Source organism: Dendrobates tinctorius, unplaced genomic scaffold (genome assembly GCF_039654945.1).
Source record: "Dendrobates tinctorius isolate UK_male_01 unplaced genomic scaffold, ASM3965494v1 ptg000035l, whole genome shotgun sequence".
Classification (NCBI taxonomy): Eukaryota; Metazoa; Chordata; class Amphibia; order Anura; family Dendrobatidae; genus Dendrobates; species Dendrobates tinctorius.
Window position 1 is genome coordinate 48,926,345 of NW_027361703.1, and position 23,281 is coordinate 48,949,625.

Below are 23,281 nucleotides of genomic sequence, written 5' to 3' on the forward strand. Positions count from 1 at the left end.
AAACGTGCACAATCAAAAGGGCAACGTCCACTAACCAGTATTGTGCAACAAAAACTAACAGCGGCAGCTTCCACCACAGACAAAGAGCAAGACCCAAGAAAGCATTTTCATGTTACAATAGATATATTGGATTGGGAATAATAAATTGGATGTCTTATGAAAGCCCCTTTACACAGGGCTGCTCCATCTTAACTCACTTGGGCATTAGGAGGTGAGTGAAGCTAATTACGGCCAGTCAGCAGGTGCCAACCAGGGCTGTGGAGTCGGAGCTCATTTTGGTGGAGTCGGTATAAAATGGACCGACTCCGACGCCTAAAATATATAATAAATTGAGTACAGTAGTTCAATGCAGAATGTGCTGAATATTTTTTCATAGGAATTTGGGAAAGTTATGAAATGTCCTATAAATGACTGTTCTATTCCTGATCTAAGGCTACATTCACACAGCGTTTTTGCTGCGCTTTTTGACGATACGTTTCTCAGCTGCCAAAGCAGATCAGCTTTTTAAAAAGTCGCATCACCTGAAAGGTTTTTGAGCTCATAGATAATGTTTTCAATAGCAAAAGCAGATTAGAAAAATGCCACACAAACTGACATGCTCATTCAGCCCAAAAACAGATCCTCACAAAACAATGTGTCTGAATGTCATATCTTGAACCCACTGACTTTGCTGGGATGCCTAGAGTCACTGCATTTTACTGCAAAAAACGGATCCGCATAAATGTGTGTGAATCATGGCCGTAGCCAGCAAGGGGCAGCTGCCCCCCCTAGAAGCAGGGCACGCACCTATCAAAACTCACTTGTATGCTGCAGTGCTCCCGTCCTGCACCGACTGCAGGGGGCAATCTCCCCTCCTCTGTCCTGTCTTCTGCCGTCTTCAACAGAGAGAGGAGGTGGAGGGGTGCCTGCCCTGCACAGGATCCCACTCCTGGGCCCCGAGCTGGAGAAAGTTGTGCACACACTGCAGCTGGCAATAAGAGAAAGTCTGCAAGAGGGACATGCTGGAAATCTGATTGGAAAAGTGATGAAATTGGTTATTGCCGCCAGAACCCCTAAAATTGATTCCATCTTGAAGAGACGTGCTGGGAAAGGGGCAATTGTCGATCAAGCCACTCGGTGGGGCAGCACTTATTTAATGAATGAGCGATTGCTTGAACTAAAACAGTTTCTTATAGATATGGCGAACCCTCAGGTAACCCTAAATGAAGGGCAATGGACACAGGTAGCTGAATTGAAGGAATTGCTTAACCACCCATTTACCGTGTCTAAAAAAATTAAAAATTGAGGATTTAACTCCTGGCATTTTCATAAGGGAGTGGAAGAACTTGCTATTTTGCCTGTCCCAAAGAGGAGGTTTAATCGCAGATGGCATTTCTGCTTCAATGAAATGGAGAGAGACACAGCTATTGGAAAATAAAAATTTTCTGGCAGCTGTTTATGTGGACCCAAGTCATCGTATACTGCTTGATTATCAACAGCTTACTAAAGGAAAAGAAGCTCTGACTGAGGTAGCAGTTAGGATGAGTGGCCTACAGGAGGACTGCCAGGCGCAAGAGGACCTGACAGTGCTACTGCTGCCATATCTTCATCCTCCTCAGATGAGGAGTTTGACTTTGACAAGTATTTGTGTGACATGGAGCAGGCAAAGCGTTGCCGCAAGGAAAAAGATTTCACTCCGTCTCCTATAGCAAGCAGATTGACCAGATTTCAGCAAAATGTTTCACTTGCTCTCAAAGAAATAGAAAAATTCAACCGTTCATCAAAACTGACTGTGCATGAGGCAATTCCTTTATACCCGGAAATTGTTAGAGATGTTGCCCATGTGGTTACGACTTTGCCTCCAACCCAAGTTAGTGTAGAGAGGTTGTTCTCTGGCCTTAAAATTATTAGGTCAGATTTGAGGTCATCTATGAAGGAGGATCTGATGGAGGCAATTCTATTTCTTAGAACAAATTCATAGACTGCACAAATGTTATTTAGTATGTTTTTGTTGAAAACTTTTTTGCCACTTACATTGTTTATTACACAGTGATATATATATATATATATACACACACACACAGTACAGACCAAAAGTTTGGACTCATCTTCTCATTCAAAGAGTTTTCTTTATTTTCAGTACTATGAAAATTGTAGATTCACTCTGAAGGCATCAAAACTATGAATTAACACATGTGGAATTATATAATTAACAAAACAGTGTGAAAACTGAAAATATGTCTTTTATTCTAGGTTCTTCAAAGTAGCCACCTTTTGCTTTCATTACTTCTTTGCACACTCTTGGCATTCTCTCGATGAGCTTCAAGAGGTAGTCACCGGAAAAGGTTTTCACTTCACAGGTGTGCCCCGTCAGATTTAATAAGTGGGATTTCTTGCCTTATAAATGGGGTTGGGACCATCAGTTGTGTTGTGCAGAAGTCTGGTGGATACACAGCTGATAGTCCTACTGAATAGACTATTAGAATTTGTATTATGGCAAGAAAAAAAGCAGCTAAGTAAAGAAAAACGAGTGGCCATCATTACTTTAAGAAATGAAGGTCAGTCAGTCTGAAAAATTGGGAAAACTTTGAAAGTGTCCCTAAGTGCAGTGGCAAAAACCATCAAGTGTTACAAAGAAACTGTCTCACATGAGGACCGCCCCAGGAAAGGAAGACCAAGAGTCACCTCTGCTGTGGAGGATAAGTTCATCCGAGTCACCAGCCTCAGAAATTGCAGGTTAACAGCAGCTCATTTTAGAGACCAGGTCAATGCCACACAGAGTTCTAGCAGCAGACACATCTCTACAACAACTGTTAAGAGGAGACTTTGTGCAGCAGGCCTTCATGGTGAAATAGCTGCTAGGAAACCACTGCTAAGGACAGGCAACAAGCAGAAGAGACTTGTTTGGGCTAAAGAAAACAAGGAATGGACATTAGACCAGTGGAAATCTGTGCTTTGGTCTGATGAGTTCAAATTTGAGATCTTTGGTTCCAACTACTGTGTCTTTGTGAGGCGCAGAAAAGGTGAACGGATGGACTGTACATGCCTGGTTCCCACCGTGAAGCATGGAGGAGGTGGTGTGATGGTGTGGGGGTGTTTGCTGGTGACACTGTTGGGGATTTATTCAAAATTGAAGGCATACTGAACCAGCATGGCTACCACAACATCTTGCAGCGGCATGCTATTCCATCCGGTTTGCGTTTAGTTGGACCATCATTTATTTTTCAACAGGACAATGACCCCAGGCTGTGTAGGGGCTATTTGACCAAGAGGGAGAGTGATGGGGTGCTATGCCAGATGACCTGGCCTCCACAGTCACCAGACCTGAACCCAATCAAGATGGTTTGGGGTGAGCTGGACCGCAGAGTGAAGGCAAAAGGACCAACAAGTGCTAAGCATCTCTGAACTCCTTCAAGACAGTTGGAAGACCATTTCCGGTGACTACCTCTTGAAGCTCATCAAAAGAATGCCAAGAGTGTGCAAAGCAGTAATCAAAGCAAAAGGTTGCTACTTCGAAGAACCTAGAATATAAGACATATTTTCTCAGTTGTTTCACACTTTTTTATCAATTGTATAATTCCACATGTGTTAATTCATAGTTTTGATGCCTTCAGAGTGAATCTACAATTTTCATAGTCATGAAAATAAAGAAAACTCTTTGAATGAGAAGGCGTGTCCAACTTTTGGTCTGTACTGTGTGTGTGTAATATATATATATATATTTTCGATACTACATATTTACAATTACAGTTTGTGTTCTAAAGTTGTATTCCAATAAATATATATTATGTTCTAAATATCTTGATTATTGGATCACAAAAATGATTCAATGTCTGATGTTCACATTGTACTACAATAAATTTTTCACTTAAATATAAGCAATACATGTGGAAGTCAGAGTCGGTGTAAAGGAAATTGAGGAGTCGGAGTCGCAGGTTTGGCATACCGACTCCACAGCCCTGGTGCCAACAAGAATTTGCAAGAAAGAAGGATGTGGCCAGTAGGATTTAATTTTGTTCTCCAGGAAATAGCCACTGGCAGAGCAATCTGACAAGCAGCTTTCTTACAGAACACAGGATCACTCGTGTATGGTGGAGTTGCGGGGAAATGGAGTCGCCCGAATAATTGACATACAGCCAACTAATGCGTATGGAAATTCTAATATGTGGTGACATCGGAATCGAAGACACGTAGATGGAGTTCCTGTAACCCTGTTTATTGCAACATTTGTAGTATTAATACAGAAGAAAAAAATTGGATTATAGCCACATTACATCACAATGTGACTTATCCTTGAGCGGGTCAGCAGCGCTAACTGTAAATCCATGTTACAAATCCAAGGGTCAGCCTCAGATTTCTACGCGACAAGATACACCACGGTGGTCGGACATAAATCAGTCAGGGTGGTTTCACATTAGCGATTAAGGCCGCCGCTAAGCCCCGCCCTCTGCCGCGCCTCCGCCGGTAGCTCCGCCTACGGGCGCAAGACGTTGCATGGGTGCGCCGACCAGCGCCAAACGCAACCTGTTGCAATTTGGTGCTCTCGGCGCAACATCAAAAGGACGCATGCGCCGCCAAACGCATACCTGCGCACGGCCTGTGTCCCCAGTGCTAAAGATAGGGGACGCAGGACGCATGCAGCGTCTTGTGCCCGTAGGCGGAGCTACCGGCAGAGGCGCGGCAGGGGGCGGGGTTTAGCGGCGGCCGTGCACAGGCCGACGCTGCGGCCTTAAACGCTAATGTGAAACCACCCTCACATGAACAGTTGCATATACAGTCAGCACTGTGCACGCATTTATTAAAATTTATACTTTAGTAATATCCCATTCTTACCATTAACCTGAGGGACTGGTGTTGTCTTTCAGCCTGAAACTACACCCCAGATCTAGGATTAATGTTACTTCATAATTTCCCCCTGAAATAAAGCAGTAATGTGTATGTGGCTTGACAGAAAGTGGGATTTTTCATTCTCTCTCTGCCAAGGACATAACATATCAGAAGGAGACGGTTTGGCATTGTTTAAAGTTTTTCCCTGCACATCTGGTAAAGAATTTTGCAGGGAATTTTGGAATAGGCAGATTAAAGGTCATGTATCTATGGGATAGGGAATAACTTACTGATCGCTGGTGGAACGACAAGTGGTACCCCTTCTGATCCAGAGAATGGTGATCTACGGAGCCGGCTCAGGTGTGTTCTGCTCCAATGACTGTTTAGGACATTGCTGTGGATAGCCGGGGATTCACTCACCAAATCTAATGGCATTTTCTAGTGATATAGCTGTCACAGAAATTATTAGTATACCTACTTAGTTTGTGTTTGTCTATTGCTTGTATGCAAATTTTTTCTCCCCACCCCTTTAACCTTGTAATGAATTAAAACGGAGAATGTAGCAGTGTGTGCCCACATACATGTGTGGTTTTATTTTCTGCCTAAAACTGCTTCTTAATCCCACTACATGAAATCTATTTTTTTTTTATGTAAAAATTTGCATCAATTTTACCTTTATCTAACAATGATCTAATATTTTTGAAAGCTTTATAAAAAAAATCTATTTAAAAATGGTTTTTCATGTTAGAGCGCAAATCTGCAGATTTCTTAATCGTGACGGAGTGCGATCAAGATTCACCAGTGTTGCCGGTGTGAGTAAACTGTCACATGACAGCATGTATTACATTTCCATACTTCTGGTCATGTGCCACTGCCAATAAGACGCATTCAGCTTCTCTCAATTCACTTCCATTGAGAAACCAGAAGAGATTATTATTATGCAAACTTCATATATGCTGTCATGTGACCGCTTACTCGCATCAGCATTCTTGGAGAATTGAGAGTGTGTGCACGTAGGATGACTGCAGACTTTGCTCTCTCCGGGTATGTGCACATGGTCAGTAAGGCTATGTACACACTGTGCGGATTCTACTGTGGAATTTTCCACGCAGATTTTGCAAAAGCTGCACGTAAAATGACCTGCGTTTTAGGGTATGTGCACACGCTGCGGATTCTGCTGAGGATCCGCAGTGGATTTGGCCCTGCGGGTCCGCAGCAGATTCTGCTGCATTGTACAGTACCTTTATTTCCTATGGAAATAAAAAAAACAGTGCACATGCTGCGGATTTTTCCGCACGGTTTTGCTGCGGGTTACAATCCGCAGCATGTCAATTCTTTGTGTGGATTTCGCTGCGGTTTCACACCTATCCATTATGAGGTGTGAAACCGCAGGGCAAAACCGCAGGCTAATCCACAGATAAACCGCAGGACTTTTGTCCTGTGGATTTACCTGCGGATTTTTCATCAAAATCCGCACAACCTAAAAACTACATGTGCACTTACCCTTAGCTGCGAATTTAGTGCAGATTTACTGCAGATTTTCTGCAGTTTTCGTGCGGATTTCCCCTGCAGTTTTACACCTGTTGATTTCTATAATGGAAGAGGTGTAAGGCTGTGTGCACACGCTGCGGATTAGGTGCAGATTCATACGCGCGGATTTTGTAAAATCCGCAGGTGAAACCGCAGGTCAAAAGACCTGCGGTTTTACCTGCGGATTGCTCTGCGGTTTTGCCCTGCGGTTTTTCATCTCCTCAATGGAGGAGATGGCAAACCGCAGGAGAATCCGCAGAAAGAATTGACATGTCAATTCTTTCTGCGGATTGAAAACCGCAGATAATCCGCGCGGAAAATTCCGCACCGTCTGCATTGCGGTTTTTGATTCCCATAGGGAATCATGGTACTGTACACCGCAGCAAAAACTGCTGCAGGTCCGCAGCGGCCAAAACCGCTGCGGAACCGCAGCAAAATCCGCAGCGTGTGCACACAGCCTAAAACTGCTGCGGATCTGCACAAAAGTAGTGACATGCTGCAGTTTTAAATCAGCAGCAAATCTGGAGCTGAAAAATCCGCAGCATGTGCACAGCGGTTTTTGTTTTACATAGCCTTAAGCTATGTGCACACGCTGCGGTTTTTGCTGCGGTCCCGCTGCGGTTTTGGCCCTGCGGAACCGCAGCAGTTCAGCAGACATGGTACTTTACCATGTTAGCCTATGGGTTTTCAAAACCGCAGTGCTCACGCTGCGTTTTTTCCGCGCTGTTTTGCTGCGGGTTTTTTTCCGCAACATGTCAATTATTTCGGCGGATTCTGCTGCGGTTTCACACCTTTAACATAGTAGAGGTGTGAAACCGCAGGGCAAAACCGCAGGTCACTTTACGTGCGGTTCCGCGGGAAAAAACCTGCAGGTGAATCTGCAGTGTGTGCACATAGCCTAAGGGTATGTGCACACGGTGCAGATTCTGGTGCAGTTATGCAGCAGATTTGGCCCTGCAGAACTGCAGCAGAACTGCAAGTGATGTACAGTTCCATTTAAGGCTATGTAAAACAAACAACGATGTGCACATGCTGCAGATTTTTCCACGCAGATTTGGTGCAGATTTAAAACTGCAGCATGTCACTTCTTTTGTGCAGTTGTGCTGCAGTTTTTCATCTGCTCCATTATAGAAATCTGCAGGTGAAAACTGCAGGGGAAATCCGCACAAAAACTGCAAGTAAAACACAGGTCATTTTACCTGCAGATTTAGCAAAATCAGCACAGAAAATTCCACAGCAGAATCCGCACCGTGTGCACATAGCCTTAAAGGGAATCTGTCACCCCTTTTTTGGCCTATTAGCTGCCGGCATAGACATCGGGGGCTTATCTACAGCATTCTGTAATGCTGTAGATAAGCCCCCGATGTAACCTGAAAGAGAAGAAAACCGAGTTATATTATACTCACCGAGGTGGGCGGTCCGGTCTGATGGGTGTTGCAGTCCAGTCCGGCGCCTCCCTTCTTCATGTGTTACGCCCTCTGCTCCCGTCCTGAAATGGCTCCGGCGCATTGCTCTGCCCTGTTGAGGGCAGAGCAGAATTCTGCAGTACCTGCGCACTGAGGACTCTGCTCTGCCCTCAACAGGGCAGAGCAATGCACCTGCGCCGGAGCCATTTCAGGACGGGAGAAGAGGGGCGTCATCGCTTGAAGAAGGGAGGCGCCGGACCGGACCGCAACACCCATCGGATGAGTATAATATAACGTGTTTTTCTTCTCTTTCAGGTTACATCGGGGGCTTATCTACAGCATTACAGTATGCTGTAGATAAGCCCCCTTTGTCTATGCCAGCAGCTAATAGGCCAAAAAAAGGGTGACAGATTCCCTTTAAATGGTAGTGTACATCACTTGCAGTTCTGCTGCAGAACCGCAGGGCCAAACCTGCTGCAGGTCCGCAGCAGAATCCGCACCGTGTGCACATACCCTAAACGCTACGAGTTGGACGCTGCATACTTGTGCAGCATCCAACCCGCAGCCTCCAGCTGTTACAGCATAGAAATCCCATGCCCACTATACATCCAGAGACACCCGTGGAGACTGACATCAGGTGCATCTCTCCAGAATGCAGCATGTCAACTTCTCTTGCAGAGACGCTAGTCTCCGCAAGAGAAATTTCACCCATAAAATGTATTGGACGCTGTGACTCCGCATGGTTCAGTGAACACAGAGGATTCACCTGAGTTCAATAAACATCAGAACTTTGGATGCAGCTGACATGCACTGCGTCCAAAGTGCTGCCAATTCCTGATTGCACATACCCTAACATGGACAACCTCCTTTAAAGGCATCATCCACTACTGGTCAACAACTTGGGATACCATCCCACGATTCAGAAGTAGCAGCGCTTTGGACGCAGCGTATTTCTATTGAACGCAGGTAATTCCACGTGTTCACTGAACCACTGGGATTTACCCCATCTAATACATCCTATTGATTGAATTTCTGTTGTGGACATTAGCGTCTCCGCAACAGAAACAGACATGCTGCGGTCTGGTAAGACACGCCACACGTCAGTGTCCGCGGGCGATTTGCAGGCGCACACACACGCATAGTGGACATGGGATGTCTAGAAATCCTATCCACTATGCTGAAATAACTGACCGCTGTGGGTTTCACGCTGCAGCAAGTCCTGATCATGGGCACCTACCCTACCAATTGTGTCTACGTGTCTCATGGACCAGTGGCACTGTTCCATTGTGAGCACTGCATCACCACCCGTCTCAGGGCATAACCAAGGTCACGTGGCCAGTGTAGTCTTCACCATTGCGTCCATGGAAAGTACAGTTTCTTCTGCTTAAACAAAACTGAACCCAAGGTTTATGATACAAGACTGAGGGGAGACAGTCAGGGGGACACACCAAAGTCTAAACATCATGCGCCTCCTGCTTCTTATGCAGCCGTGTATACCAGTGTAGTGGGCTGTTGAACACGAGGCATGGTATTTTTAGGATACTCATTTGTACCTTTAACCTGCAAAGATTCTTATCTTGCTTTACAAATCCTAGATGATTATACAATCAGCCCTTTACTCACCAAGAAAATATGGGCTAGCTAAGGAATTTGGATGAGATATAACAGGGTTAAGGGTCAGTTTATATTATGACAGCATGTTTAAAAAAAAAAGTACAAAATCTATTAAAAGGTAGCGCCCAGCAAAGTATAGACGGGTATGGTCAGACGGTGTACAGCTATGCTTGCATTTGACGCAACTTGTTAAACGGGTAGTCTGGTAGAGTTTATTTTAATCTCACAGTGCACGGGGCTTTTAATAAGGGATTAACCATTACTGGAACATCCCCAACAGCCATAGTGTGCACTATGACATTAAAATAAACTCTACACTTATCTTGCTCCTCCGATCTCAGTGTTATGTCCCCATCATAAACAATGTTCTGTGACTACAGCAGCTTTCGCTCTTTAACCCAAGTGGAAAAATCACTGTTCTTATAGTTGAAGGGCGCGACGGCACAGACCGCCCCAACCAAACGGGGCGCGACGGCATAGACCACCCCAACGGCACAGACAGGCCAACGACGGCACAGACCGCCCCAACCAAACGGGGCGCGACGGCACAGACCGCCCCAACGGCACAGACAGGCCAACGACGGCACAGACCGCCCCAACCAAACTGGGCGCGACGGCACAGACCGCCCCAACCAAACGGGGCGCGACGGCACAGACCGCCCCAACCAAACGGGGCGCGACGGCACAGACCGCCCCAACCAAACGGGGCGCGACGGCACAGACCGCCCCAACCAGACCGGGCGCGACGGCACAGACCGCCCCAACCAGACCGGGCGCGACGGCACAGACCGCCCCAACCAGACGGGGTGCGACGGCTCAGACCGCCCATGATGGCTCAGCACGACCAGCCAGCCCCATACGGGGGCACAGGTGCACGAAGCGTTGCCCCACATTCCCCTCGGCCATGTGTGTGGCTGTCAGCAGTGTCCGCGGCCATGTGGCACCGCAGCACAATGGTCGGGCTGTAGGGCAGTGTGTGCTCAGGCCTTGCTCGCACTCCCCTTCCGCAGACCGGAACTCCAGCCATCTCCTCCGTCCTCTCACAGCCGTCCTCTCCTGGGGCACTTACCCGGCAGTCAGCAGCCTCTCCTAGGGCTCAGCAGCCACTCACTCCCTGCAGGCCAGCCGGAGCTCTCACTGCCCCATTCATTAGTTTAATGCTTTGTCTCCCTCCCGTTCACGCGACGCTCCGTCCGACGGCGAGCTGAAGACGAGAGGCGGAGCGCGGCCTGCGTGCCACTACGTCACCGAGTCAAAGGTTCACAAAATGGCGGCTTCCTGCAGACGGCTGCCCCATGGCGACAGCGCATGCGCGCGGGGAGCCGTCCCCGCCCCCCAGTACACACATATACAGAATGCGGCCACCCCTTCTCCCCCGCGTCGCGTTTGTTTTGGCAGATGGCAGGCGCTGTGTACGGGGTTTCCGGAGCACTTGTGGCCTCCAGCCAGGGTGGGGTGAGCTGGAGCAACAGTGGCGGCTCCTTTATAGCCAAGTCCTGAGGAGACAGCGGAATTACGGCCTTTGTTCTGAGAAGGGAAGGCAAACTCGGGGCTTAACGGGAGTCTTTCACTCACAGCACATGGCAGAGCAAAAACACAAAGTAAGGCCACATGCACACATTCAGTATCTGGCGAGTTGTTTTTTTACACCTCAGTGTGTAAGCCCAAACCAGGAGTGGGTGATAAATCCAGGAGTGGTGATGTGTCTCGATTCTACTTTTCCTCTGATTGTTCCTCTCCTGGTTTTGTCTTACACATACTGAGGTAAAATACTGACCAAATACTGAACGTGTGAATGTGGCCTAACTCTCAGATAAATGAGAATCCAGGACGAGGCACATGGCCGTATTGGGGCTTATATGGGAGGATTCTGGTTGGAATTGAGGTCCCATCCTGGGTCTTGTGGCCAAAATGGAAGGGAAACTGCCAGGAGTTTTAGGGTTAATCTGGTTAAAGGTTTTGTAATACTGCAAGCATGGCTACCCCTCCGTCAGGCGCAATATAGATTCTCCTCAGTTCATGCGCAATGTGCCTGACAAGCACAGGTCAGAAAACCACCTATAGTAGCTACATATTTCAATTTCAGAACTATAGAAGTAGTCAGTGACCTTCATAGGAATGTATTAAAAGAGATTACACCAAATCAGATGCAAAAAAAAACATTTATTAACCATAAACTTATTAAAACTAAAAGTACCACTTTTCGGTAGTACCGCCAAATAGGCTCCAGTTATCTTTACTTAACTATTGCTTAAATATAAAATTATGGAAAAAAACTTAAAGGATATTGCACTTAGATGTTACTTAATTATTTTCTACTCATCTTCAGTGGTTTCAATTGCAGCAGAAGCAGCACAGGTACACTTAGAAAAGCAAGGCTGGCAGACGAAAGTTGCATGGGAAAGGCAGATTGATTCTTTACATATTTTGCAGTCATATTTAGAAAGCCTTCTGAAACCAGATACAAATGAGCAGGTAGTACAACTGCGTCTTTTAGAAGGTGGTAGAGTCGGTGTTTGTTTTGGGACGTCCTTTGTATTTTTATCTTTGCCCAAATATGCTAGATCTGTGTCTGTTTCCTCTGTATCAGTGTCATCACCATCCTGCTCTGTTCCAGAATCAGTGTTACATTCTGCTACCTCATCTTCAGATGAAATGTCACTAGATTCCTCTAAATCCTCAGTTACTGCTGGTTCTTCCTCATCATCTTCTAACAAAAAAAATCTTCATTTCTTCTAAATGAAGGGGTTTAGATGAATCATACTGTTTTCTGGCCATTGCAGCAGAAAATCTGAAGCAAGAGAGAAAGAGTATGTGTTAGGGCGCAATGTGCCTTAGAAGCCACCCTCCTTTTGTCTAAGAAAACAGTACTTATGTACACTAACTTAGCATTAATCCTTCATAAAACAAGCTAAATACACAATCGTGATGAATAAAAAAAGAAAATACTAACCTTTCAATTTGTGTTGAAATCAGGCGCAATGTGCCTGAGAAGCCAAAGTGTTGATATCTGCTCACTAGAAGGTCTGCTGAGTCACTGTGATATCAGGTTTCACAGAGTCAGGAGATAACTAGGAGGGGTGGGGTTTTCTGATAAGTGGGCAAGGAGAGAGAAGTGAAACTACTGTGTGCCTGTCAGATCTATTGCGCCTGACGGAGGGCTACTAGAAGAAACTAAACTTTTCTCTAGGGAGTCATTGGCTTTCAGTCATACGTCATGGCTCCCAGCACTGTGGGTAGCGACAGACAGCCGACCGCGCTAAGGGTGGAGGTAGATGGCTGGTGACCGCACTGAAGGTGGCAGCACCTGGCACAGATCGTAGCGGATGACAGCACAGCTACGTTGTAGAGCAACCTGTCAGCATTATAAGTGTAACTGTCCTACTGAAAGCATAGCACTTGGTAATCGTTGCCCTTCAGACATACAGGTGTGCCGACGCAGCTTCACTCACTGCTTAGTACGCAGAGTGGCGGCTGTACGAACACCCCAGCACACCCGTATGTCTGAAGGGTGACTGTTACCAAGTGCTATGCTTTCAGTACGACAACCAGGTACGCTTCCAGCGCTGTTAGCCTGCAGATTAACCCTATGTATGCAGATAGTGTTAGCTGGCCTCACAGGTTCTCTTTGAGCATGTCACCTACAACTATAATGTAGGTGCTTCTCGTGATAGGCTGTAATATTGTGTGAACATTTCCTTTCCCTGTAAAACAATTTCCCTGTATTGTGTATAGACCATAAGCTAGTACAGTGTTCCCCAACTTTTCTTGAGAGCCATAGTCTCTTAAAGTACTGTCACACTTAGCGATGCACCAGCGATATGACACGGTCAGGATTGCTGGTACATCACTAAGTGGTCGCTAGTGAGCTGCTGCACAGGCAGATCTCACCAGCGACATCTCGGGGGTCGCTACTTACCTGTCAGACCCTGACGTCTTCCCGCCCGCGTCCACGCGTCGCTCGTCGTCACAGCAGGAAGTTGACGAGAAATGGTCCAGGACGTTCTCGCGCGATTAGCGATAACCAGCGGGGGAGCGGTCGGAGGTAAGTATCAGACATAGCGATATCGCTATAACGTCACAAAAAACAGTGACGCTATAGCGATATTGCTAGCGATATCGCTTAGTGTGACAGGCCCTTTAGAGGGTGACGAGCCATATCCAGAGAACCTTTTCCTCCTACAGTAGTGACACAGAACCCACATTATCTGTATGACAGCTAAGCTTCCCCACAGGAATCGCACCAAGGGAGAATGATTACAGCCAAGGATTCCCACCTTATCCTCATTCGATATTCTTACATCAAGCACTCCCGCCACGCTGACGCATCTGTGGTTAAGCACCCCGGATATCTGGCAATATCATCCTATGTCCAGTTTAGACTTAATTTATTTCTCCAACCGCAAGGCTAGTATATGCACATACAGATCTGTTCTGCGTGAGGCTACTCATAAAAGACACCATCTGAAGACCTGCTCTTCCTGTTTACTAGACCTGGTGCTAATGCACCAAGCTGCAAGCCAGCTTCGAGTCACACATCATGGTCCCGCAAGCCACATGCGGCTCCTGAGCTACAAGTTGGGCATCTCTGATCTAGCGTGTCAATCGGGTTTCGGCCTACATTTACACCTCATGTATTGGGAGAAGCCATAATCAAGTATGTCAATAGGGGCTCTGCCTACGTTTACTTGTTCCATAAGTGCAGGGACGAACCATAATCAACTGCATCAATTGGGTTTTGGCCCACGTCTACACATACCATTTGTATAAGTAGAAATGGCAATCAAGTGTGTCAATCGGGGTTCGGCCTACGTTTATACATATGTATAGGGAGAAGTGACGCACCGTGGGGCACTCGGTCCTGGGCCCGTCTACTTCAAGGGGGGTTGCGGTGTCACAGTGGCTGCGACCCGGTCCGTGGCCTCAGGCGGTCAGATGAAAAGGGAATGTTGTTTGTTGTTGTAAGAGTGTAGTAAAATGGGAATAAAGGTTATAGTTGAATACGTGATGCCACCTGTGGTATTCTGGTCAGAGGCGACCAGCGCTGCAGTGTTGTTCCCCTGAGACTGTTGGTGTGTCGCAGCCGAGGTGACAATGGGTCTCCACAGGTAGAGCAGTAGTCCCAGGGCTGTTAAGAGTTGTTTTCAGGGGTGATGTCAAGCGGAGTGGAGGATGTAGCAGTGCTGAATGTAGAAAGGAGGCAAGGACTCAGTTGAATGCAGTTCCAAAGGGCTTTACTCACTGTCTGGTGCACACAGATGCCCACTTTGATGCTGAGTCCTCCAGGTCAGGGGTCCAGTAAACTCCCAGGTAAATGAGTACACCCCTCCAACACTCCCTGTCAGTATATTCCTTTCCAGGCCATCTCACTGTGCTGGTTTCCACTTTCTTACCCAGCACCTTCACAGTCAGTGTCCCAGGCTAGCTGCCACAGATTCTGTTAGAATTCATCATTCAGGCAGCTTCTTAATCCTATGTGGCTGCCTTTCTGGGAAGGTAACTGTGGGAATCGCTGTGGCCCATACAGCAACCACAGCTGTCAGCTCGCTAGTTAAGTTCACTTTGCTAGGCTAGAGGCTGAGACCCTTCTGCGACTTAATTTCTTCCCCCACCTGATGGCTTTCAGCATGGGACTCTAGAAATATCACTCCTTCCTTCAGGGATCCTTCCTTTCCAAGCCAATCAGTCCAGCAGCTACTCCTGACAGGAGCTGCTCCAAGCGTATCCTTCCCCCTGAGAGAACTCTCTCAACCAACTTCAAATCTCCCACTCTTTCTCTAAGCTCCGCCCACTCACTGTCACTCATTGGCTGTTCTAAATCACTCCACTTTCTAAGCTCCTCCCTACCTTCCCCACTAACCTCCCAACACCCTTTCCTAGCCAGTCTGGGATGAGGCCATCCTCCCGAAGGGTACACCCAGATGCCCTGACTAACTAGTGTTTGTGTTGGGTGCAGTGTTAGGAGTGTGGTATAGTGCCCCCGTCTTACCCAGTCGTGAGATACCACACCTCTGGATGAGGTGTAGTACCTCTGTGGCTACTGGAAGTGTGTCAATCAGGGCTCAGCCTACGACTACATGTACCATATGTACAGGGACAAACCATCATCAACTGTTTATCGGGATTCAGCCTACATCTGTTAGGTGTCAGGTTCCTGCAACTGCACAGCAGGAATCCAGAGCCTTGCATCCAGCAGTCTCCCATTCTCCACCGACCGCTCAGGAGCCTGCACAGCAATCCCAGCATTCCAGAAGCTCTGCTCAGACCAGCTCTGTGGGTCTGGTTGTTGCTGCCACCTCTGGGCCAGCAATAGTAGCGCAGCCTGCTCTGCAGCAAGCCACTCCAGAGGCTGTCCTCCCGACGCGCTACTGGGCATACCCACAAGACGATCTCCCATTGGAGATCGGGAGTCACGTGCTCAGGTCCTTCTCCAGATCTCATTGGTCGATCTCAGAGATCTGGAAGGTCCCGGCTATAAAAGGGTCGCATGGCTGCTCAGCCATGCGCTAGTATAGACTCTAATTGCTACTGTGTGAATGTTGACGGATGTATGGACTGCAAATGACTCATTAAGATTCCCCTCCCTCTGATATTACGAGTGTGTATAGGGATCTAGTAATAGAGTCAGCGCCAGTCAGTGGCAATCTACAAGCCACAGTACACATCCTCCACAGGGCTAGCGTCCGACAGTGCGCCTGTCTGGGCATTGTCGTATTGCGGCTGGATCAGTCGCCGCGCTGCTGTCAGCAGCACTTGTTGGCGTCCGCGGTATCGACGCCGCACGCACGGTAGGTCTAGACGGACTTTGACCCAGAGTCTGGGGCCTAGTCCTGTGACCGTATAACGTGAGTGCACACCGCCGAGACCTGTGAGTTCAACAGGCTCGGCATTTATGTTTATGCCTTAGGCGCCTCTGTGATTCTAACAGAGCTCGCCAGCACTCGCGGGTGACATTCAACCCGCGTGTGCCATACCGCCATATTGTGCGTCTGCCATTATGTAGCAGCAGTTTAACACCTCTGCACGGTGGACCCCGGGCGGCGAACGCACTTTCTGTTATTTAATATTTAGTGCGTTCCGCCGTCCCTAACAATGTCTACATGTAACAGATGTACAGGGAGGAACCATAATCAAGTGTGTCAATCGGGGCTCGGCCTATGTCTACACATACTCTCCTGGTACCTCCTTGTGCATATGGTAACGGTCTCAGAGGTTATGACTGGGCCTGTGCTTGTGAGGGACCCATCCATGCAAACTTCCACTTGATGTGTGTCTTCGGATGCACAATCAACTGAAGTGTTATATTCTGGCGCAGATATCAATCGGGCCAACAGCTGACGGTGCACACGTAACTTGGGGCGCATGGCAGTGACATCATGGACTTACATCGCTTGCACACTGAAGTGAGCTGCTGGCTTCAGGAGAGGACAACGCGTGATGGGGTAGCGCATGGAAGGTGAGTAGAATCGTTTTTGTTCTATGCGGCAGAACGGAGGACATAGAATAGTGGGGAGAAAAGTATTTAGTCAGCCACCAATTGTGCAAATTTTCCCACTTAAAAAGATGAGAGAGGCCTGTAATTTACATAGGTAGACCACAACTATGAGAGTCAAAATGAGAAAAAAACTCCAGAAAATCACCTTGTCTGATTTGGCAAGAATTATTTTGCAAATTATGGTGGAAAATAAATATTTGGTCACCTAAAAACATGCAAGATTTCTGGCTCTCACAGACCTGTAACTTCTTCTTTAAGAGGATCCTCTGTCCTCCTCTCATTACCTGTAGTAATGGCACCTGTTTGAACTTGTTATCAGTACAAAAGACACCTGTCCCCAACCTCAAACAGTCACACTCTAAACTCCACTACGGTGAAGACCAAAGAGCTGTTGAAGGACACCATAAGCAAAATTGTGGCCCTGCGCCAGGCTGGGAAGACTGAATCTGCAATAGGCAAGCTGCTTGGTGTGATGAAATCAACTGTGGAGCAATAATAAGAAAATGAAAGACATACAAGACCACTGATAATCTCCCTTGATCTGGGGCTCCACGCAAGATCTCACCCCGTGGGGTCAAAATGATCACAAGAACAGTGAGCAAAAATCCCAGAACCACACAGGGGGACCTAATGAATGACCTGCATAGAGCTGGGACCACGGTAAGAAAGGCTACCATCAGTAACACATTATGCCACCATGGACTCAGATCCTGCAGTGGCAGTCGTGTCCCCCTGCTTAAGCCAGTACATGTCCGGGCCCGTCTGAAGTTTGCTAGAGAGCATTTGTAATATCCAGAAGAGTATTGGGAGAATGACTTATAGTCTGATGAAACCAAAGTAGAACTATTTGGTAGATACAAAACTTGTCATGTTTGGAGGAGATAGAATGCTGAGTTGCATCCAATGAACACCATAGCTACTGTTAAGCATGGAGGTGGCAATATCATGCCTTGGGGCTGTTTCTCTGCAAAGGGACTAGGACGACTGATCTGTGTACATGAACGAATGAATGCGACCATGTATCGTGAGATATTGAGTGCAAATTTCGTTCTATCAATAAGGGTATTGAAGATGAAACGTGGATGGGGTCTTTCAGCATGATTTTGATCCCAAGCACACCACCAGGGCAACAAAGCAGTGGCTTTATAAGAAGCAAATGAAGGTCCTGGAGTGGCCTAGCCAGTCTCCAGATTTCAACCACATAGAAATCCTTTGGAGGGATTTGAAAGTCCATGTTGCCCAGCGACAGGCCCAAAACATCAGTAATCTATGGAGATATGCATTGAGTAATGGACTCACAGTGTGTGCCAACTATGTGAAGGCTTACAGAAAACTTTTGACCTCTGTCATTGCCAACAAAGGATATATAACAAAATATTGAGATGAACTTTTGTTAATGACCATATACACTGGGTGCAGAATTATTAGGCAAATCAGTATTTTGATCACATCCTTTTTATACATTTTGTCCTACTCCAAGCTGTATAGGCTTGAAAGCCAACTGCCAATTATGTAAATCAGGTGATTTGCATCTCTGTAATGAGGGGTGTGGTCTAATGACATCAAAACCCTATATAAGGCTAGTTTCACATTTGCGCTTTTGAGCGCAGCGACGGCCCGCGCACGGCCGCCACTAAGCCCCGCCCCCTGCTGCGCCTCCGCCGGTAGCTCCGCCTACCGGCGCATGACGCTGCATGCGTCCCCTATTTTTATCACTGGGGGTGCAGGCCGTGCGCAGTATGCGTTTGGCGGCGCACGCGTCCTTTTCACGGTGCGCCGAGCGCAACCAAACTGCAGCAGGTTGCGTTTGGCGCTGGTCGGCGCACCGTGAAAAGGACGCATGCGCCGCCAAAAGCATACTGCGCACGGCCTGCGCCCCCAGTGATAAAGATAGGGGACGCAGGACGCATGCAGCGTCATGCGCCGGCAGGCGGAGCTACCGGCAGAGGCGCGGCAGGGGGTGGGGCTTAGCGGCGGCCGTGCCCTGGCCGTCGCTGCGCTCAAAAGCGCAAATGTGAAACTAGCCTAAGGTGTGCTTAATTATTAGGCAACTTCCTTTCCTTTGGCAAAATGGGTCAGAAGAGAGATTTGACGGACTCTGAAAAGTCAAAAATTGTGAGATGTTTTGCAGAGGGATGCAGCAGTCTTGAAATTGCCAAACTTTTGAAGCATGATCACCGAACAATCAAGCGTTTCATGGCAAATATCCAACAGGGTCGCAAGAAGCGTGTTGATAAAAAAGGCGCAAAATAACTGCCCATGAATTGAGGAAAATCAAGCGTGAAGCTGCTAAGATGCCATTTACCACCAGTTTTGCCATATTTCAGAGCTGCAACGTTACTGGAGTATCAAAAAGCTCAAGGTGTGCCATACTCAGGGACATGGCCAAGGTAAGGAAGGCAGAAAATCGACCACCTTTCAACAAGAAACAATAAGTAAAACGTCAAGACTGGGCCAAGAAATATCTTAAGACTGATTTTTCTAAGGTTTTATGGACTGAAGAAATGAGAGCGACTCTTCATTGGCCAGATGGATGGGCCCGAGGCTGGATCAGTAAAGGGCAGAGAGCTCCACTCCGACTCAGATGCCAGCAAGGTGGAGGTGGGGTACTGGAATGGACTAGTATGATCAAAGATGAACTTGTGGGACCTTTTCGGGTTGAGGATGGAGTGAAGCTCAACTCCCAGACCTACTAGCAGTTTCTGGAAGACACCTTCTTCAAGCAGTGGTACAGGAAGAAGTCGGTATCGTTTAAGAAAAACATGATTTTCATGCAGGACAATTCTCCATCACATGCATCCAAATACTCCACAGTGTGGCTGGCCAGTAAAGGTCTAAAAGAAGAAAAAATAATGACATGGCCCCCTTGTTCACCTGATCTGAACCCCATAGAGAACCTGTGGTCCCTCATAAAATGTGAGATCTACAGGGAGGGAAAACAGTACACCTCTCCACACAGTGTCTGGGAGGCTGTGGTGGCTGCGGCACGCAATGTTGATCGTAAACAGATCAAGCAACTGACAGAATCTATGGATGGAAGGCTTTTGAGTGTCATCGTAAAGAAAGGTGGCTATATTGCTCACTGATTTTTTTTTGTTTTTGAATGTCAGAAATGTTTATTTCTACATTTTGTGTTATATTGGTTTACCTGGTGAAAATAAACAAGTGAAATGGGTATATATTTGGGTTTTATTAATTTGCCTAATAATTCTGCACAGTAATAGTTACCTGCACAAACAGATATCCTCCTAGGATAGCCAAATCTAAAAAAAAACCCCACTCCAACTACTAAAAATATTAAGCTTTGATATCTGAGTCTTTTGGGTTGATTGAGAACATAGTTGTTGTTCAATAATAAAAAGAATCCTCTCAAATACAACTTGCCTAATAATTCTGCACACGCTGTACTTATTTTCCACCATAATTTGCAAAATAATTCTTGCCAAATCGGACAAGGTGATTTTCTGAATTTGTTTTCTCATTTTGACTCTCATAGTTGTGGTCTACCTATGATGTTACTTACAGGCGTCTCTCATCTTTTTAAGTGGGAGAACTTGCACAGTTGGTGGCTGACTAAATACTTTTTTCCCCACTGTACCAAGATAGGGGATATATAAACTAGGAAGGGGCACAGGTTAATGGATATATATACCAGGATAGGGCCCTGGATAAGGGATGTATATACCATTATGGGGCCCAGGATAAGGGACATGTATACCAGAATGGAGGATATATGTACCCGGATGACGCCCAAGATAAGGGTCATACAGGTGCTTCTCACAAAATTAGAGTATCATCAAAAAGTTAATTTATTTCAGTTCTTCAATACAAAAAGTGAAACTCACATATTATACAGTGATCTATTTCAAGCGTTTATTTCTGTTAACGATGATTATGGCTTACAGCCAATGAAAACCCAAGAGTCATTATCTCAGTAAATTAGAATACTTTATAACACCAACTTGAAAAATAATTTTAAAATCCAAAATGTTGGCCTACTGAAATGCATGTTCAGTAAATTCATTCAATACTTGGACGGGGCTTTTTTTGCATCAATTACTGAATCAATGTGGTGTAGCATGGAGGTGATAGCAGCCTTCAGCTCGTCTGCATTGTTGGGTCTCATGTCTCTCATCTTCCTCTTGACAATACCCTATAGATACTGTGAGAATCATGTGGGAATAGTGGATGAGGGCAGGTATATCTCGCCCAGATTCCTTTCCTATGTGGCCTAGTCTGGTCAGTATCGCACCTGCTTGCTAATGAATAATGGGAGGTGGATATAAAAGGATGCCACGTGGTTGTGTGAGTGTCTCAGCCTGGGAACACAGAGAGCCTGTCTGTGTGAGAGACACACGTGAGTGAAAGCAGTGCCCACTGCAACTGTGGTTTGGCTGGACGGGAGAAGCCCGCCAGTTGGTAGTTAGGTTGTCCATTGTTTAGTTAGTGCCGGACAGGCAAGGATTTGTTTTATGTTTTATTTCCTTTTGCATTGCTTTCACCATTAATAAACCTGACCCAGGGTCAGTTACACCCGAATCCCAGCTCTGCGCCTGAGTTTCATGCTGAACGCACGTGACCTTTGACCACAGCAAAGGCGATCCCGGAGTGTTTTATCACATTGTGGTGGAGAACGCGGGCATCACGTTGCAAGCATGAGCATGGAGGACGTGGTGAAAGCGCTGGTACAGTCCTCCGCCGTCCAGCAAGAAGCTAATCGGGTGATGATGGCCCAGCTGAAGGAGTTGGTGGACATGACAGTTACCGATCGTTCGCTTCTCCAGCAGGTGGTGCAGCGCTTGGCAAGCTTACCTGAGCTTAACCTGGAAGCCGAGTCGAGAGTGATTCACGTGAGTCGGTACTGGCAGAAAATGACGACCGAAGATGACGTCGAGGCATACCTGACCACGTTTGAACGGACGGCGGTGCGAGAAAAATGGCCGAAGGCACGATGGGCCGGCCTGATTGCCCCGTTTCTTTCCGGTGAGGCCCAAAAGGCTTATTATGATTTAGAGCCTGAAGCCGCGCAGGACTTTGACAAATTGAAAGCCGAGATCTTGGCCCGGCTGGAAGTGACGACCGCTGTCCGTGCACAGAGAGTGCATCAATGGACTTATCAGCCGGATAAACCACCGCGGTCACAGATGTTCGACCTGATCCACGTGACGAAGAAGTGGCTGCAACCCGAGGTGCTGACAGCGCCAGAGATAATCCAGAGAGTCGTCATGGACAAGTACCTGAGAGCTCTACCGCCAGCCCTGAGGAAGTGGGTAAGCCACGGAAATCCTACGACGGCAGATCAACTGGTGGATCTGGTTGAACGTTACTCCGTGGCGGAAGGACTCCGAGACGACGCTACCCCACCTCGTTCTTCATCATCTCCATGTGGAACCGGTAAGACTGTTCCAGGGAGTAGGGGAGATGGAAAAATCCCTAAGACAGTGGGGGAGGAAAACGGGACTGTCCGCACTGCGAGGCCAAGAGTAACGAACTATGGTCTAAGCAAGGGGCCCATTAGGTGTTTCCGCTGCCAAGAGATGGGACATATTGCTGCGAACTGTCCGGTCACTACTGAACCCATGCAGTGCGACCTCACCGACTCTAAAAACCGCATGTCTATGGTTGCACGGGTAGTGAGTGTGAATGCCGGTCAAAAGGATGTGGAAAAACACTTGTGTGATTTAACTGTTGATGGCAAAAAGGTGGTGGCATTGTTAGACTCGGGAAGTGTGGTGACCCTGGTGAAGGCCAGTCTGGTGTCAGCCCCGACTGGACCATCAGACAAATTTTTTGTAACGTGTGTGCATGGAGACACCTGTTCGTACCTCACCACGGTCATATGCATTACTACTTCCTATGGGTCTGTGCAACATAAAGTGGGACTCGTCCCGGCGTTATTGCATGATGTTATCCTGGGCCGGGATTTTCCCCACTTCTGGCAATTGTGGGAGAATCAGTTGATACCCCAGGGTAATAGTGTACATGATTCTTCTCCCAGGGCGCATGTGGGTCCCGAACCCCTGGAAGAGGTCTCCCCGGAAGACTCTGGGGAAGAGTCTGCGGGAAATGACCTGCAGTTCCCGTTTTCAGTCATGGCGGGTGATACGGAGGAGACCGGGGAAGAGGAGGAGGCCGACAGCCATCCACCTCCCCGTTTGCCGGATTTAGAAGTTCAGAAAGATGACTTCCAAAGCGAGCAAATAAAGGATCCTACCCTTTCTCAGGCTAGGACAAATGTAAAAGTGATAAATGGGGTACCCGTAGAACCTGGCTCTAGGCTGGCATATCCTTACATGGTTCTGGAGAATGATTTACTCTATCAGATAGAGAAAAAGGGGGAAGATACGGTACGACTATTAGTCGTGCCAAAACCCTACCGGCGGAAGGTGCTGGACCTGGCCCACGGACATGTGATGGGAGGTCACCTGGG

The 23,281-nt window shown here is 47.3% G+C and overlaps 1 protein-coding gene and 1 long non-coding RNA gene across 2 annotated transcripts in view; both read right to left on the bottom strand.

Moving 5' to 3' along the window:
• ZBED4 (zinc finger BED-type containing 4) overlaps window positions 1–10,779 on the bottom strand; it is a 51,643-nt gene extending 40,864 nt beyond the window's left edge. The window contains exon 1 of the mRNA XM_073573481.1: window positions 10,426–10,779. The gene's annotated coding sequence lies outside the window, so the exon portion shown is untranslated. The remainder of the gene's footprint in view (window positions 1–10,425) is intronic.
• Window positions 10,780–11,499: 720 nt separating this feature from the next.
• Window positions 11,500–12,390, bottom strand: LOC141087835 (uncharacterized). The gene is made up of 2 exons (XR_012231739.1): window positions 12,310–12,390; window positions 11,500–12,147 (listed from the first exon to the last, which is right to left on the bottom strand). It is a non-coding gene; the product is annotated as an uncharacterized lncRNA (long non-coding RNA).
• Window positions 12,391–23,281: the final 10,891 nt, after the last annotated feature.